Source organism: Lissotriton vulgaris, chromosome 10 (genome assembly GCF_964263255.1).
Source record: "Lissotriton vulgaris chromosome 10, aLisVul1.2, whole genome shotgun sequence".
NCBI classification, from domain to species: Eukaryota; Metazoa; Chordata; class Amphibia; order Caudata; family Salamandridae; genus Lissotriton; species Lissotriton vulgaris.
The window spans coordinates 926102-941807 of record NC_141698.1 but is presented as its reverse complement, the minus strand read 5'-3'; the positions used below and the strand labels follow the sequence as shown (position 1 = coordinate 941807).

The window sequence follows — 15706 nt, the reverse complement described above, 5'->3', positions numbered from 1 at the left end:
ACAATTTTGGTCCCACCTTACACCCCTGGTTCCCGCTACTCGCCCCTAGTGACCGTACGAATTTACACACACATTTCAAGCTGTATCCCCGCTCTAGAAGCCTAGCCCCAAATCTCCAAGCGACCTGCGTTTTATAGTCCCAGTGTCCCAGTGTCACGGTTCGCGCTTCCAGTCCTTTCCTCCCTTTCCATGCTTGGTTGCAATTTCGTACCTCCTGTTTGGTTCACACGACCACGAGGGGTGGCCCGGCCCGGCCTCCTCCGGCCCCGGACGGCCACAGACCGCGACGCGGGAGGGGCCTCTCTCTTTTCAGCGCCTCCGGGCGCGAAGGTAGGCGGGAGTGGGCGTGTTACCGCCGGGAGACCTGGGAGCTGTAGTCTCCCCCCTCGGTGGTCGCACGATGGTGTATGCGGCAGCAGGGGAGACTAACAGCAGGTCCACCAGCGAGTTCAGGTAGGCCAGTAGATCACCAGGATATGCCCCCGCAGGTCCGCAATGTCAGGCCAAGTCCCCCCTCATTCGAATGATCTAGCAGGTAATTGTGCATTACCCAGAAGGTAACTCCTGGAGGGGATTTTCCTTCGGGGAGTTCCCCCAGGCTTCCCGGTTAGATCTGAAGGGCTAGTGTAGAATTAGTGAGACGGGACTGGCTAACAGGTGTGTAAAGTCTGACATGAGATGTTATTTCGGATAAGAATGCAGGGAACCAAAATAAGACACCCCAAGATAAGCCCAAGATTAATAATAATTCCCTATGAGTGAGACTCGTAGTTTACCGTGGCAGGTAACAGATGAGATTGAATTAGAATATACATTTATATGGGCTCATGGAGAACCCTTGCGTCCAGGTAATGTCCCTGGAGTTCATATCGTAAGAGACCCGCCCTTATATTAGAGACCCTTCTTGATGCATTCCTCACAGATATTTACGATTCAGAAATTGAAATATGAATGGGGGATGTATGACGTTACAACGCATACTTTTACCACGCATGCCTTTACAACGCGGTTTTTACATCGCAAACCTTTACAACGCATAGCGCTTTGGGGTGCTGGATAGTGAATAGTTTAATTTACTATTCCAACTCCAGTCCCTGTGGACACTAGGGAAGGTGTTGGATAGTAAATTAAACGTATTCCCTATCCTAGAGCGCCCCCCGGGCAATGCGTTGTAATGGTTTGCGTTGTAATGGTTTGCGTTGTAATGGTTGCGTTGTAATGGTAGTGCATTGTAAAAGTTTTGTTGTAAAGGTTGTTCACCATGAATGGGACACCACATCCTCGAGCACCACAAATAGTCATTTATATTCACGATAATATTGTAACATGTATTGCGTCAGGCACAAATCCTGTTAGACTCCCCATAAATGCACCAGATGCAGATATAACCATTGAAGACGTGTTACACAGACTAGCGACGAGTGTGCCAGATGTTAGCCACTTTGGCCTCACGGTAGTATATGTGAAGTCAGGTTCCACTGCAGAAGATCAACACGTGTTCACCATTGCTATGGGTTAGCGACTTTCATTGAACACAAAAATGTCAGTGAATGAGGCAGGTTCAAAAGGGACATAAGAGAGTGAGCAAACGAGCAAGAGAAGAAAATCAACACTTCTATTACATGCAACTAAGATCTTTAGGGGACCATGGAGACCCCTCTGGAACAGATGATAACAACTTTCCCTTCAGACGAGAAGATACAAAAGTATTGAACACAATGGTACAACGGCCCAGCCATGTCCAAAGGACGGGACATTTGATGAAGACATAACTGAAAGCTCATTGACTTACATTATCTCTAAGTATAATAGAAAGAAAAGACAGAAAAGGGAAGCCACCCTGTCATTCTGGCGGGTATTACGCGATACAAAAACAAACGTGAAACCAACAGCATCCGAAGAGGCACAGCCTCAGAAAAGTCCCAGCCCGGTGGTCTTTGCCCCGCTCTGCCAGCGACAGGGTACCAAGACCCCGTTAGACTTCCACCTACAGAGAAGGGACAAAGGTCGTGTTAACTATTTTGTTCCAAATGCGGTTCTGAACTCATCTCCCATAAAGCATCGGGATTGTAAGGGGCTGGTGTGCTTTCCCATACTGCACAGGTACCTGTCAGCTGATTCCTTGCAGCTTATCAGCACTGAAAATCCTGCTTCGTGTGCTTGGCTTTAAATCCAGTTGGACCACACTTTAGCCCAGAGTTGTTCGCTCCTTTCCTCGCTCATATTTTCCGCTCCTGGTGAATCACTTCATACCCGTCCTTTGTTCCTGTTATCCAAAATTATTACCGACATTCTTCAGAGTTTAGCGCGAGGTCGCGCTATTCACATTCCCGGATTCTCCGCCTTTGAACGCCAGTGTGTTTCTTGCCTCCAGTAACTGGCGCGAGGTTACGCAGAAGCTTGGTTTTATTTATTTTTTTACTTGCATGTTTGGCACGCAGAGCTTTCTTTTTATCACCGTTTGCCGGCAAGCGCGATTTAGCGCTGTAGAAGCCTTTGTTTATTATTCCCAAAATCCTTGATAACTTCCAAGCGCTAGATCGCGCAGTTGTGTGGCTGCCTGAGGCCACCCGGTGGCCATCAGGAGGGCGGGCCCTTAGTCTCAGAGGCCTGCCCCTTGCTGTGGTCAGCCACTCCTCCCAGGGCAGGCGTTGCCCGGCTGGAGGTGGGCGGGACGGTGACGCACGTCCGGGGTGGCAGGCAGGGAGAGGGGGTATATCTTTCCCCCTCGCCATTGTTTAGGCCTCTTTGCCGCTCTGGACGTCACGCGACACTCTTTTCCCTCCGTACCTCTAACCCAGAGTGTCAGCTAGGGGGGGCTCCTGAGGGAGCTTTAATGTGTTCCTTTTTTCGTTGCAGGCGGAGTTACAGGGAGATCCGGAAGCAGAGAGGTGCAACACTGTACTTCAGCGGGCACATAGGGGTGCCAGAGCCTAACCTCGAACCTCATGGGAGGTCCAGGAACCCGTGTCTGCGCCCCAGTAGTCCTTCCTGCGGTTGTGGGCCTGTGAAACCGGGGGTTTGCCTAGATACGCCCGCAAGGGGCGTGAGTAGTGTGATTACCATAATGGTGCAGCAGTTGGGTGGTTCGCCACTGTGCGGATTGGCTCATCAGGCGGGCAGGTGGCGAGAATGCGGCCTGCCCTTGGATCGCCAGTAAGATAACCCACCGTGATTACATAATCTTGTATGTAATAAACCTGCAGCAAACCTTTTCCCAATCTTAACACTTGTGTCTGTGTGTTATTTGCGGGATGTTGCGTATGTTGGGGCGGGGGGTTTCCTGTTGCCCTGACGTGACTAATATCTCTGCTCCCCACACCTGTGTGGTTCTGGATGATTTGGGGAATTTTCATTTTTACATTTGTCAGTTTGGCAGCTCTCCTGTTCTACCCATTTTTAGGTCTCAGCCTGCGTAAGCTGCGCTTGCGCAGTCTCGCTGGGGAGATATTATGTTTTTCAGAGTGGGGCTTGAACCCGCCCCTCTTCTCCATTAACTGGCTTCCTAAACGGAGGCCAGCCATTGGAGGAGAGGGGCTTCTGTCCATTTAAGCCCCGTCTTTTTGGGATTCGGAGGTGTGTTTTTTAGTTTCTTTCTCTCCTGTTCCCATTGGCTGGAATTTTACATTCCAGCCAATGGGAAGAGGAGAGGAAGAAAAACACGCCCCCAAATCCAAAAATGACGGTGTGTTTCTCCGAGGCATTTCGGATTGATCTCGGAGAAACATGGTGGTGTGCTTGGCGCGGTTCGCTTTGCTGCCGGAGATCGCTTTGCTGCTATCTAACGAGGGTAAGTATCTGCCCTCTAGTGATGCCCCGGTGCGCGCTTTGAGGACAGTCCGGCTGGTATTGGAAATGAGGGTAGTCGCGAGGAACAGCAGAAGGCCCAGGGAGAATATTTGAGGGGAGGAGTCCCAATCTAGCTATCACTGTCGTAGACGGGTCCACCAACAGCCCCCACGCACCCAATGATGATATGGGGCCCTAGGCACTCACCATCTTGTTGCCTGGGGCTGACGCCGGCCCCTGTCGCCAGTCGGCACACCGACTCTAATCCCGGCCCCACCACTGGGGCCAAGCGGCATCCAGTGCACTGTGCACGCTCTGCCAGGGGGCGAACTCAGGAGTCTGCAGGGGGGGCCAGGTGTTGGTCCTGTCTATGCCTCCAATATACTGGCACCCGGTTGCGGCCGCGGACAGCAGCGTGCCGAAGGACTCTCCAAAATGGCCGCCAGCACGGGGAAGCAAGTATGCCCCGACCGGGCTCCACCAACATTCCAGGTCGCGGGGCACTGTAGGCGCCAAGTCGGCAGGTCCCTGCTGCGGCGTGGCTGTCCAACGGCTGTTAGGGTATGCAGGAGGCACCGGCCTCCGCTCCAGGGGCAGCGCGAGGACTCCAGTGCAGGCCAACCCCGAGCAACCGCCGCGCCGGCATTTTCCAGGCTTTTCTAGTAATTCTAAATAAGGATCTCCCAGTTGAAAAAGAAGTGACAGCAGGCTCGGCTGGCAGCGGGAGGATAGTGCGGGAGCAAGATCCGAAGAAAACAAAAGGCAACAGAGCACAGGACGAGCAGGCTTCGGCGAAGTCTGCAAAGCACACTTTCCTGGACAGACAACCAAAGAGCTATTGGGACTGGGAGCCGGCTCCCCAGCTCTCTGGATTGAGGGTGTGTTTCGGCAGTATGGAGCGTGCAGGCCCCAGAGGCACTTTGAACAGGCAGGTTCCTGGGTCTTGACAGTCAGGCACTGCACCTGTTGTTGAAGAGCGGTGTTGAGCCGCAGAAAGAGGTTAGTTTCGGAAACGAGGAGAACGGAATCGCCATGGCCAAGTGGGGTCAGGGAGATCATCACTGGATCGTGGAGCAGAGAGCAGATGCTACCAACGTTAACAACTGGCACTGGTAAGTAGTTACCACATGTATAGATTTCCAGTGGTGCTGGAGAAGGGAGATTGATGGGAGAATGAACCAACCCTGTCGCTGAAAGAAGTTAATTATTTTTCTGGTAAATAGTTGGGTGTACATGCTTTTAGTCTGGTATGTGGAGAGGTCTCTGCTTTGAAAGTCTTAAAAAATGGTGTATGTTTTGGCCCTGTATACCCTCACGTGTCCTGCTTGTCATGTAATGCATTTTGATATTACATGCCAGCAAGATTGTTGGAAAATCTGAAACTTCCCCTCCCACCTTCCCCTCCCCCTCAACCCACCCCCTACATCTCACTGACATAGCCTTGCCCCCACCCATAGCTCCCCTCTAAAGTGTCCATGTTCAATGTCCGAGCGCAGTATTACTAGGTCTGGAGTTTGAGGAAACTGTATGCCCAGCACAGATGCCACCCCAGGCCACCTGACACAAAGGACCTGGAATGCAGATTGCAGACTTTCAGATCACCCGCTTTGTAATTTGCATTTCGGCCACGGATGCTGTAAGGTTTACAACATCAGTGGTAGATGCCCTGTTCAGCTCCTGCATTTCAGATGCTGGCAGCGTTTAGTAAAGACAGGCCTGTATTTGAAGTATACCCAGTGCCTGGCTCTGGGCATACTTGCCGAGGATCAAAGGCAGAGTCTGTGGGTCTAGCGCACAGATTCTGGCGGGATGATGCGCACATCTATTGTTATAGACACTGCCCCAGGAGCTCGGCGGGCGCTACTCTGGCCGGGGGTTGGAGAGACCAACTTCAGACCCCCTGCCATGTCTGTAAGAAGGGGAGCTCACAAAAGTAGATGCAGGAGCCAGGGATGGAGAGCTGCAGAACCATGGGGGACGCAGGCTTCTGCACATCCACCACCACATCCACCACCACACCCAGCACCACCACATCCAGCACCACCACATCCACCACCAACACCACCACATCCACCACCACCACTACATCCACCACCACACCCACCACATCCACCACCACATCCACCACCACCACCACCACATCCACCACCAACACCACCACATCCACCACCACCACCACCACATCCACCACCAACACCACCACATCCACCACCACCACCACATCCACCACCACCACCACATCCACCACCACCACCACATCCACCACCACCACATCCACCACCACCACATCCACCACCACCGCATCCACCACCACCACATTCACCACCACATTCACCACCACATCCACCAGCACATCCACCACTACATCCACCACCACCACATTCACCACCACCACATTCACCACCACATGCACCACCACCACCACATTCACCACCATCACCACATTCACCACCACATCCACCACTACAAGCACATCCACCATCACATCCACCATCACCACCACATCCACCATCATCACATCCACCATCACATCCATCACATCCACCACTACATCCACCACCACCACATCCACCACCACCACAAGCACATCCACCATCACATCCACCATCACCACCACATCCACCATCATCACATCCACCATCACATCCACCATCACATCCACCATCACATCCACCATCACATCCACCATCACATCCACCACCACATCCAGCACCACCACATCTACCACCACATCTACCACCACCACATCCACCACCCCATCACATCCACCACCATCACATCCACCACCATCACATCCACCACCACCACATCCACCACCACCACATTCACCACCACCACATCCACCACCACCACATCCACCACCACCACATCCACTACCACATCTACCACCACCACATCCACCACCACCACATCCACCAGATCCGCCACTACCACATCTATGTGTGTGTGTGTGGCTCTGTGTGTGTGGCTCTCTGTGTGTGTATGTGGGTGCAAATGCAATAGGTCTCGCATTTGTGAGAGATTAAGCTATTGGCATTGTAAATGACAATGCCATTTAGTTATCTGTTTTCAAAACCAACACATAAATAAAAAAAATGTCATTTACAATGCCAATAGCTCTAACTTTTGCAAAGGCGAGACTGTTGCATTGTAAATGCTTGTTTTTTTTTAATCCTAGTGATTTGTGAAGAAACCTCTACAGCGATCTCTTCATTGTGCTGTCAGTATCGTTTCAAAGTTTGGACTTGTGAGTTATTCTTTTGTACAAACGTATTCCTGCCTCGCTATGCAACAATAAGAGTGTCAGATGTTTTTGCTTTCTGTTTCTTTGGGAGCTATGGAGAATACTTTTTGAGACTGCTTTTTTGGGACTGTGGCAGACGTATGCCTTTGGAAAAAGACTAGAAAGACAAACACATATCATGTTGGAAATAATTCTTGCCCCTTACATCTCTTTTGTTGTGTGGATTTATTTCAAACTTCTCTACAAGCCTCTCCGGTTGATACAATTGTGTAAGTATGTGGAAGCACACACCCCAAATAGTCACAGATTGCCTATTATAGATGGTGTACCTCGATGTAACTAGTGTCTTGATCTTTTTGTTTAATGCTACAGGTTTCTTCTCTCTCTATATCGTGTCCCTTATTCCTGCGGAAGGATCTGGAAGTTTCTGGCGGTCCAACTACGTTTCTTTGCTCCTTTGAGATCTTATCCTACCCTTCTGAGCATTGTGTTAGAGGGTGTTGGGATCTCGTTGGAGAGGAGAGACTCCTACTTCGCTCCTTGGATATTGGAGTTCTGTGTAGTTATCAGAGGCGCGACAGGTCGCAGGGAAACGAGGCATCCTCGGACCCCACTCCACCAACTCTTCGGATCGGTCCAGAACCATGAATTACAGGACACGGTGAGACAGATGAGACAGGCAGAGCACTCTAGAAGCCCTGCTCCCCTTCGACGACAATGGACAACGAGACATGTTCTAGAGAGACTTTGAGAGAGGCAACTGAGGAACGGATAAGAGAAGGATGGGAAAGGGACATAGTCACCCCACAATATCACGAACCCCCAAATGAATTACAAGACTTAAAGGGAGCAGAGAAACATAGAGAGTGGGAAGACAGGCATGACAGGGGTGCAAAGGAACAGGACACTAACCAAAGACCATGTACATTTCACCTACGTCATCCGCAGGGGGTCATTGGGGCAGTAAGAGACACCTAAGAAATGTGCATAAAAGAGTAGGTCAGATCTAACACTAATAAAGGTAATAGAATTAATAGAATACAAGGAGGGCAGTTACTAGTGTCAACCATTTCCAGATAAATTCGCAAAATGGACTAAGAAGGAGGGGAAGAAGCAATGGCCCGAGAAGGGTCTTTTCAACCCATCGACCTAGCAAGTGCCGAAGATTGTATCAAGCAGGGACAGGGCAATCCAGACTGGAATATTCTTAATTGCAAGAGCCACTCGCGGTATGGGAGGAGTAGGCTATAGACAAAGCAACTGAAGTGATTCGAAGTAATATATCAGATCCAAGGTTAGGCCCAAGACCTGTAAACCCTCGACCAATGACTCAGTTACCCCTCGTTTTCAAGGGGGGCCACCACCCACATATGTACCATGGCCGGAAATGGATAAAGAGAACCTGAAGCGGGCACTAACTCCCGCAGTCAGAGGGAGCGGGAAAATGGATAGGATTCTTTGGGAAACACACTGCTGGAGCGACCCTCGCCTTGGGCGATATTAAAAGCTTGTTAAGTTCTCTGGTGGAAGACAAAGTAAACCGCATTTTTACCAGAGCTGCATTCCCTCAAATATGATACCCAGACAGACTAGACATTGAAGCCTTATGGCACTGAGTATAAAACCAACTGAAGACATTGCAGAATTCCCCACCACAATGAAAGAACGATGGGTACTGGAAGTAGGATGTAACTGGGAAAAGAAGGGAGGAAATGTAATGCTATTTTATAATGTACTGAAACGCGCCTGCCCACGGATATACAAAAGCATGCTTAGATGGAGTCGTGGGAATAGAGGCTAAACCGTGGCCAGAAATACAAGCCCATATAATATATTATTTCCAGTAGAAAAATAGTTTGAGCTATTGGCGTTGCATTATTATTTGCAACGCCAATAGCTCAAACTTTCAGTAATGCCAGACTATTGCATTGCAAATGCTTGTTTAAATAAGGTAATGACACATTAGCGGCTCGCGCTGAGTAAACATTAGGCAAAATTTAGAAATCCTAGTTGCTTTTTCATGTGAGATTAGCTAAAAATATGTTTTAAAAAAACGTAACCCGAGGTGACTGCCGAAGGCTGCTTGCGCAGATAAAAGATTTGCCTAAACTGCTGAAACAATGTTTCCATGTTTGTGTAGCTCGTTTCTATGGGACCTGAAATAACCTCTCTATTTGATGGGCGGGTTGTTTCTAGGTTCAGTGTGTGCAACCTACAGACGGGGACAGTGGAACACTGGATGGAGCACCACGCAAACTGATGTGAAGTTAAGTTGATGGGTGGGAGAAGGGCTGGGAGGGGCAGCTAAACAGTAATTTTTTAGGTCTCGCCTACGCAGCGCACATGTGGTGCATAGGAGACCTTTAGCCGTCGTACATCTCTTTTTCGAAGCACATACTCGTGCTTGTGACGGCATACAGCTTGCAGGAGTGCGCAGCGGCGCGCCACGAGTATGTGCTTTGAAAAAGAGCAGACTGCGCAAACACGCACGCACCTTCGACATGCTTTTAAAAAAAATTCCTTTAAGAGAGCGCACACACACCACTCCCGGGCTTGTTATTAGTAAGTTTGGCCCCTTGGGAAATCATGCTATGTGCGCCCTTCTATGAAGGAATCGCTGCACGGTAAGTGAACAGTCTGCCCATCTAACATTATACTCTTGGTGCCACTGACAAGGTTCTCTTGTGTAACAGCTGTTCAAGTTCTAAGTGTGTTTCTCAGAAAATCTCAGATTTTTTAAAGCATTGGTTAAGATATAGTGTTCATCCACGCTGACCTTTAGAATGTCCTTTACTTGTATTGGTAGACACAAACACACACATGGAGCCTAGTGATTGACAATGCAAATGCCAGAAATGCTTTTCTGTAGCGTTGCATCTTCAGACTCAAAACCTAGCTTTCAAGAGAATGGACTGATATCCAGAGGTTTTATAACAAAGCATTAGCACCTCCTCGTTGCATTTTGTTTCCTTCAGGTCACGCCTTCATACGATGGGGTTGCATCTTTGAAGTCGTGCAGATTCAGATATCAAAGTTGAGGCATGATAGCTGGCCAGAAAAGAGGGCTAGGGAGCTCTTTGGTTCTGTGTAACTATATTGGTTTGTGTATAACCCTGTTCTATGTAAATGTTTTCCAGCTCGTTAGACTAAATGTTAAGCTACACTAAACAAACCTTATAAAATGTACTATCTACCCTAGTTTTAGAAAACAAACCTTAAAATGTTGTACTTCTAAAATGTTTTCCTCGTTTTTTTCTTAGCAGAAGGAAAACCCTATATGCTCTGCTTTTGTATAAAATACGCTGCTACTCTCCCCTTTATGCATATCAGACTTGTGAATGAATGAATGAAGTGGAATTTATTCATGCGCAACTTAGCCCAATGGGCTAAGTTGCGCAATGTACCTTACAGTCTCCCTTGTCAGCATACTCCATCATCTTCGGGCTCTCTTCTTCCTCACCTGTCCTTTCTCTTCATAGTCTTTCACCTTCTGCTCTCTCTTTTGAACTCCCATACTAGCGAGGCTCTGTTCATAAACAAGCATTGGCATAGCCAATAGGTCTCGCCTTGGGGACCTTATAAGTGTTTAGCCATGCAACGGATGATGTTGTTGCACTAAGGATATTGTGCTGCATAACTAAATACTTATAAGGTCCCAAAAGCAAGATCTATTGGCTATGCCAGTGCTTGTTTAATTTGCAGGGATGGGCAGGTGTGTTGCTGGCTCGGAGTGTACAACCTGCGGCCAGCACAGTGTCAGATGTCGACTTTCACTGAAATCTTTTTCCCAAACACCAGAGCACCGACACAAACTGGGGAAGGCTGGGAGTGAAAGCTAGACAGCACTTCGGTAAAGTCAGGGTATGGGACGGCTGCAAGTTCAGCCTATTTGAAATCTCTCCTTACAGTGGAGATACAGAGACCTCTCTGATGTGTTTTTTAGAACACACTAAACATAAAAGCGAAACATTACCAAAGCGCAACAATAATAAAACAAGGAAGAACGCAAGAAAAGGGATAAGAACGAGGGATAGGAGAAATGGCAGATGGCTGGATCGTAGATGGAAATACCAAAGACAGCAAGAAATAATAAAAATAAAAACAAGCAAAGCATCAGAAATCTCCCCGCAGCCTCCGATGCGTACCATGCGTGCTCTCTGCTGCCCAGGCGGGAGTGAGCTCTCAAGGAAGAGAAAAAAAGAAAATAGTTCCCCAAATGATCATAAACTTAAAAAAAAAAACACATGTAACAGGGGTAGTCTGCTGGGAGGGTCCAAAACAGCAAAAGGCGGCACGAATTTACCATATTCACCAATTAGAAGCAGCCATTTACAAACGGCATTAACAGGAGCCAATAGAAAACATGTGAGGTTTTTTATACCTATTTTCTAAATACAGCCTGTCTCGAAGAGACAGCACATGCACTGCCTAGCGGAGACCTAAAAAGAAGAGGACAAGGAAAGGACAGAGCAAGCAGAGAGGGGTGCAACAGAAAACACATAAAATTAAGTACAGAAGGGGCACTTGTAGCAGCACCGCCAATGGCTGCCGCAATGCCAGTGCGAGTGCAGGCTCCAGGAGGGCAGCGGGCAATTAACATAAGAAAGAGACAAGGAGGGTTTTTTTCAGGAGGCCAAGGGCCAGTGCAGGGGAAAAAGCAAGTAGGATAGAGGGGAGGACAACAGTGTTTTTATTGTGGCAATATGGGTCGTTTTGCAAGGGAATGTAGAGCGAAAGAACAACGAATAAGCGTAGGTATGGATCTCCGCAGAGACAGACAGGGCCACAACAGATGAAATAGGCTCCTCAACAACTTCCGCAGATCCCTCGAGTTCGGTGGACTGCACAACAGGGGCACATGTCACACAACATGCCCCAGGTTGTCAGAAATACTACAGGAGGCCCCACAGCGGTCCAGTTGGGAGGTGTAATGGTGCAAGGAGGTAATCCTTTTTCTGCAAACCCCCAAACGTCTGGAGGGGCATTAAACAACAACTATACACAATGAGGAAGCACACAGACAAAAGTAGAAAGGGGTGGAGGAAGAAGGAGGATAAACTAAGCTAGGTCGGCCTCCAAGTGAACTAGCAAAAACAGTAGGAACCCAATGTTTTTTTGGTAGACCTTTTTGAGTTTTATCAAATCTCCCGCAGCCATGCAGCTGCTAAATACAAAAGTAGAAAGGGATGGAGGGAGAAGGAGGATAAACTAAGCTAGGTCGGCCTCCAAGTGAACTAGCAAAAACAGTAGGAACCCAATGATTGAAGCACACAGACAACCATTATGTGTCCAATCCTATCAGTGACCCACAGATCAGATGAGGAACCCACTGTGACGGTAGCTATGGAAGGTTACTGCTATAAAAAAATAATTTAATCTACAGGCCGCTAAGTCTTGTGTAGGTTTCCCTTTACTAAATCAGTGAGCATGACAATAGGAGGCAGACGGATTGAAGGATCGTTGTTATATTCCCCACACGCACCAGTGGATCTTTACAGATGAGACCTGATGAGTAAGCGGAATATGACCATCGCTTTTTTGGAGAATAGGTCGATGGCTTGTTACACTCCTGTTATTACACCAGGTAGGATGTTGTCACTCATATCTCAGGAGGACTTGGGGCAACTGGTCAGAGCAATTGCTGTGGCTACCGAGGCCTTTTTGCGTGGCATATATGTTTTGGGGAAGACAGTGCAGATACTAAAAGAACTACTGCTCAGATCCGCGAGACCTGTGAATCCCTTGGAAGCACCTGACAGTGTTAGAAATAATCACTCTTGAAATAAAGCCACCCTGTGCATTATTGATGGCATTTGATGGGAGACAAGTAACGTGGGCATCAGTAGTATTTATGGATCCAGAGGTCAAAATGAGAGACATATCAGATGAAGAAATGTTTGAAGATAGCCCATCAATTGAGGCAGTGGAATTCCAAATGGACATTCACATTAGAGTACGGTTACACTGCAGGACGGTGCCAAAACATGCACAAGACAGTATGTAAATGTAAATGTATTGCAACTTATATAGCGCACGTATCACCCGAAGGCTTCAAGGCGCTTGCCTTGGGAACCCGTCCTGGCTTTTTCCCTGTGCGATAACCCCTACTGGGCATCCCCAAGGTGAAAGCCAGGCATCCCGCAGCGGGTGGGCCGCCGTAGTGGAGATTAAGCAAGCTATTGCCCAGAGTTGCAGCGTGGGACCCCATGATTAGAGTAGGCACCGAGGCGAGAATTATCGAGTCCGTGGACATTTTTGGGCTCAGGACCCTGCCGTGTCGGGAATTGAACCCTGGTCCCGGGTCAGACCTCTGCATCAGGGTCTGCCGCTTCTAACCAGTGAGCCACACTCCTCCACCAGTACAATAAGAGACAAGCATTTGGCAAAGGTAACAGAGTCTGTGGACAGAGGGACCACATGATGTGGGACTGATCGAGGGGGCTGAGTCTCTGAAAATAGCATTGAAACCCGGAGCGATACTGCCCTGGGTACATCTGCATCCCTTATCCAAAGAAGCAAAAGAATGTCTCTTTCCCACAATACTGCCGTTACTTGAGTAAGGAGTGATATACGCTAGAACATCAAATTGTATGGCGTGAACTGCAGAAACAGACTCCCAGATAACGGCGAATCTCGGATATAAAAGAAACGAGAGGTATCAACGCTAAAATAAAGTGAGAAACGCCTGAATTTCGTTCTTATGGCGCCGAGTATCCTTTTTTAAGAATTTTGTATACAAAAAATTATCTCCGTGAAGCATGTTACATGCGGACCTGAAAATTTTAAATTGATCGGAAACAAGCTATATTTTGAAGCCCATAATATAAGAAATCCATCAGATATTTACTAATGAAATTAATCAAAAACTGAAGGGATTGTTTGGACTACGTTCTATATGTCCTCGACCAGAGCCAAACAATTCAGGATCTCAAAGTCATCCTTTAAACACACAAGGTCCGTTTTAAGAGAAGCCCTTTAGTACTACACCGCCCTACTTACATCCCTTTGAATTAGGGACGGTTATCGAGAATCTTTTCTATGTTATTTTTTAAGAATATTGTTGCAAATGACGGTCCCCTGATGAAGGCAGTTTGCCGAAACGCGCGTAGCTTCTATCCACCGCATTGCCTACCTCAATAGCACATCGACCATATCCTCAATATATTGTCTTTTGTTATGTGTTTTTCTTTTTTTCTAATTTTATGTCAATTGATGTGCATTTATGTGATGAAATATATGGAAATAATTGTTAAATAATCTGATGTATTGATGCTAAATGACTGAATAATGAGTTATGAAACAAAAAGTAAATAAAAAATATATATTTTTCTATAATAGTCTAAATCTTTTTAATCATACATATATGGTTGCTACTATTTCAAATGTTTTGGTTCACCTAAAACAAGATGGCATGTAAAATTGAATGCTTGCTAAAGTTCTTTTTTCACATTGACACTTATACCTTACGTATAGCGAGTTTAGTAATTGTAGGGGTCCCTTGTTTTTCAAAACCTATACGCTAGAACATCACCATGTAATACACCGATTTGCCCAATAAAGAAGGCTAAGGGGGAACTTGGAGGATGATTCAAGATTTCCGCCCCTGAACAATATAGTAATCCGAGAATTTCTGGTGGTACCAGACCCATCAGCCACTCTAACAAACAATCCTATGGATGCCACCTACTTTCCAGTAACGGATTTGAAAAATGCATTTTTCAGCCTTCCACTGAACCCAGAGAGTCAATATCTTACAGGATTTACGTATAGACAAACTCAGTATTGCTATAGAAGGCCCCCATTGCCATTGTGAGTCCTCAAGTATCTTTAACCGGACAGTGAAAAGGGAGTTAGCAAACGTAAAATGCAAAAGCACCCTTTTATAGTATGTGGACAACATTTTAATGTCTAGCCCCACTGAGAGCCTATGCAGGGAGGATTCTGTGGAGAAGTGTGGCTCAATGGTTAGAGCGGCAGACCCTGATGCAGAGGTCTGGCCCGGGACCAGGGTTCAATTTCCGCCTCGGCGGGTCTTGGGCTCAATTTCCTCGGACCTGATAATTCTCGCCTCGGTGCCTATTCTAATCATGGGTCCCACTCTGCAACTCTGGGCAATAGCTTGCTTAATCTCCACAACGGCCCCAATTGCGCTGGGATGCTTGGCTTCACCTTGGGGGTGCCCAGTAGGGGGCATTTCACAGGGAAAAGCCAGGAAGGGTTCCTCAGCGTTATGCGTACAGTGCCAAGACACCTCAGGGTATAAGTGCGCTATACAAGTACAAATTCATTCATTTAATTTCATTTCATTTCATACTATTGGTGTCTTGTGCATGCTTGTAGAGAAAGGATACAACATGGACAAAGACAAATTACAATATGTGCAGAAAGAAGTTCATTATTTGGGACAGATAATAGCCATAGACAGGAGAAGGGTGACACCTGGCAGAGCAGAGAGCATCAGAAACATGCCCAAAACAAATGCAGCTGTTCCTAGGACTCTGCAATTATGTGAGACAGTGGGCATTTGATTATGCCACCCTGACTGCACCACTTTTGACCGTTCTAATAGAGTCCCATACCAATAGGAACAAAATAAACTGGACTCATGAAAGAGAGACAGCATTTCGGGAGCTGAAGAATGCAAAATAAATGGCTGTAATGCCTACTACTGGC

At 47.5% G+C, this 15706-nt stretch overlaps 1 protein-coding gene across 2 annotated transcripts in view; it reads right to left on the bottom strand.

Moving 5' to 3' along the window:
• Window positions 1-15706, bottom strand: part of LOC147684274 (ceramide kinase-like) — an 85102-nt gene that overhangs the window by 53856 nt on the left and 15540 nt on the right. The window lies entirely within an intron of this gene.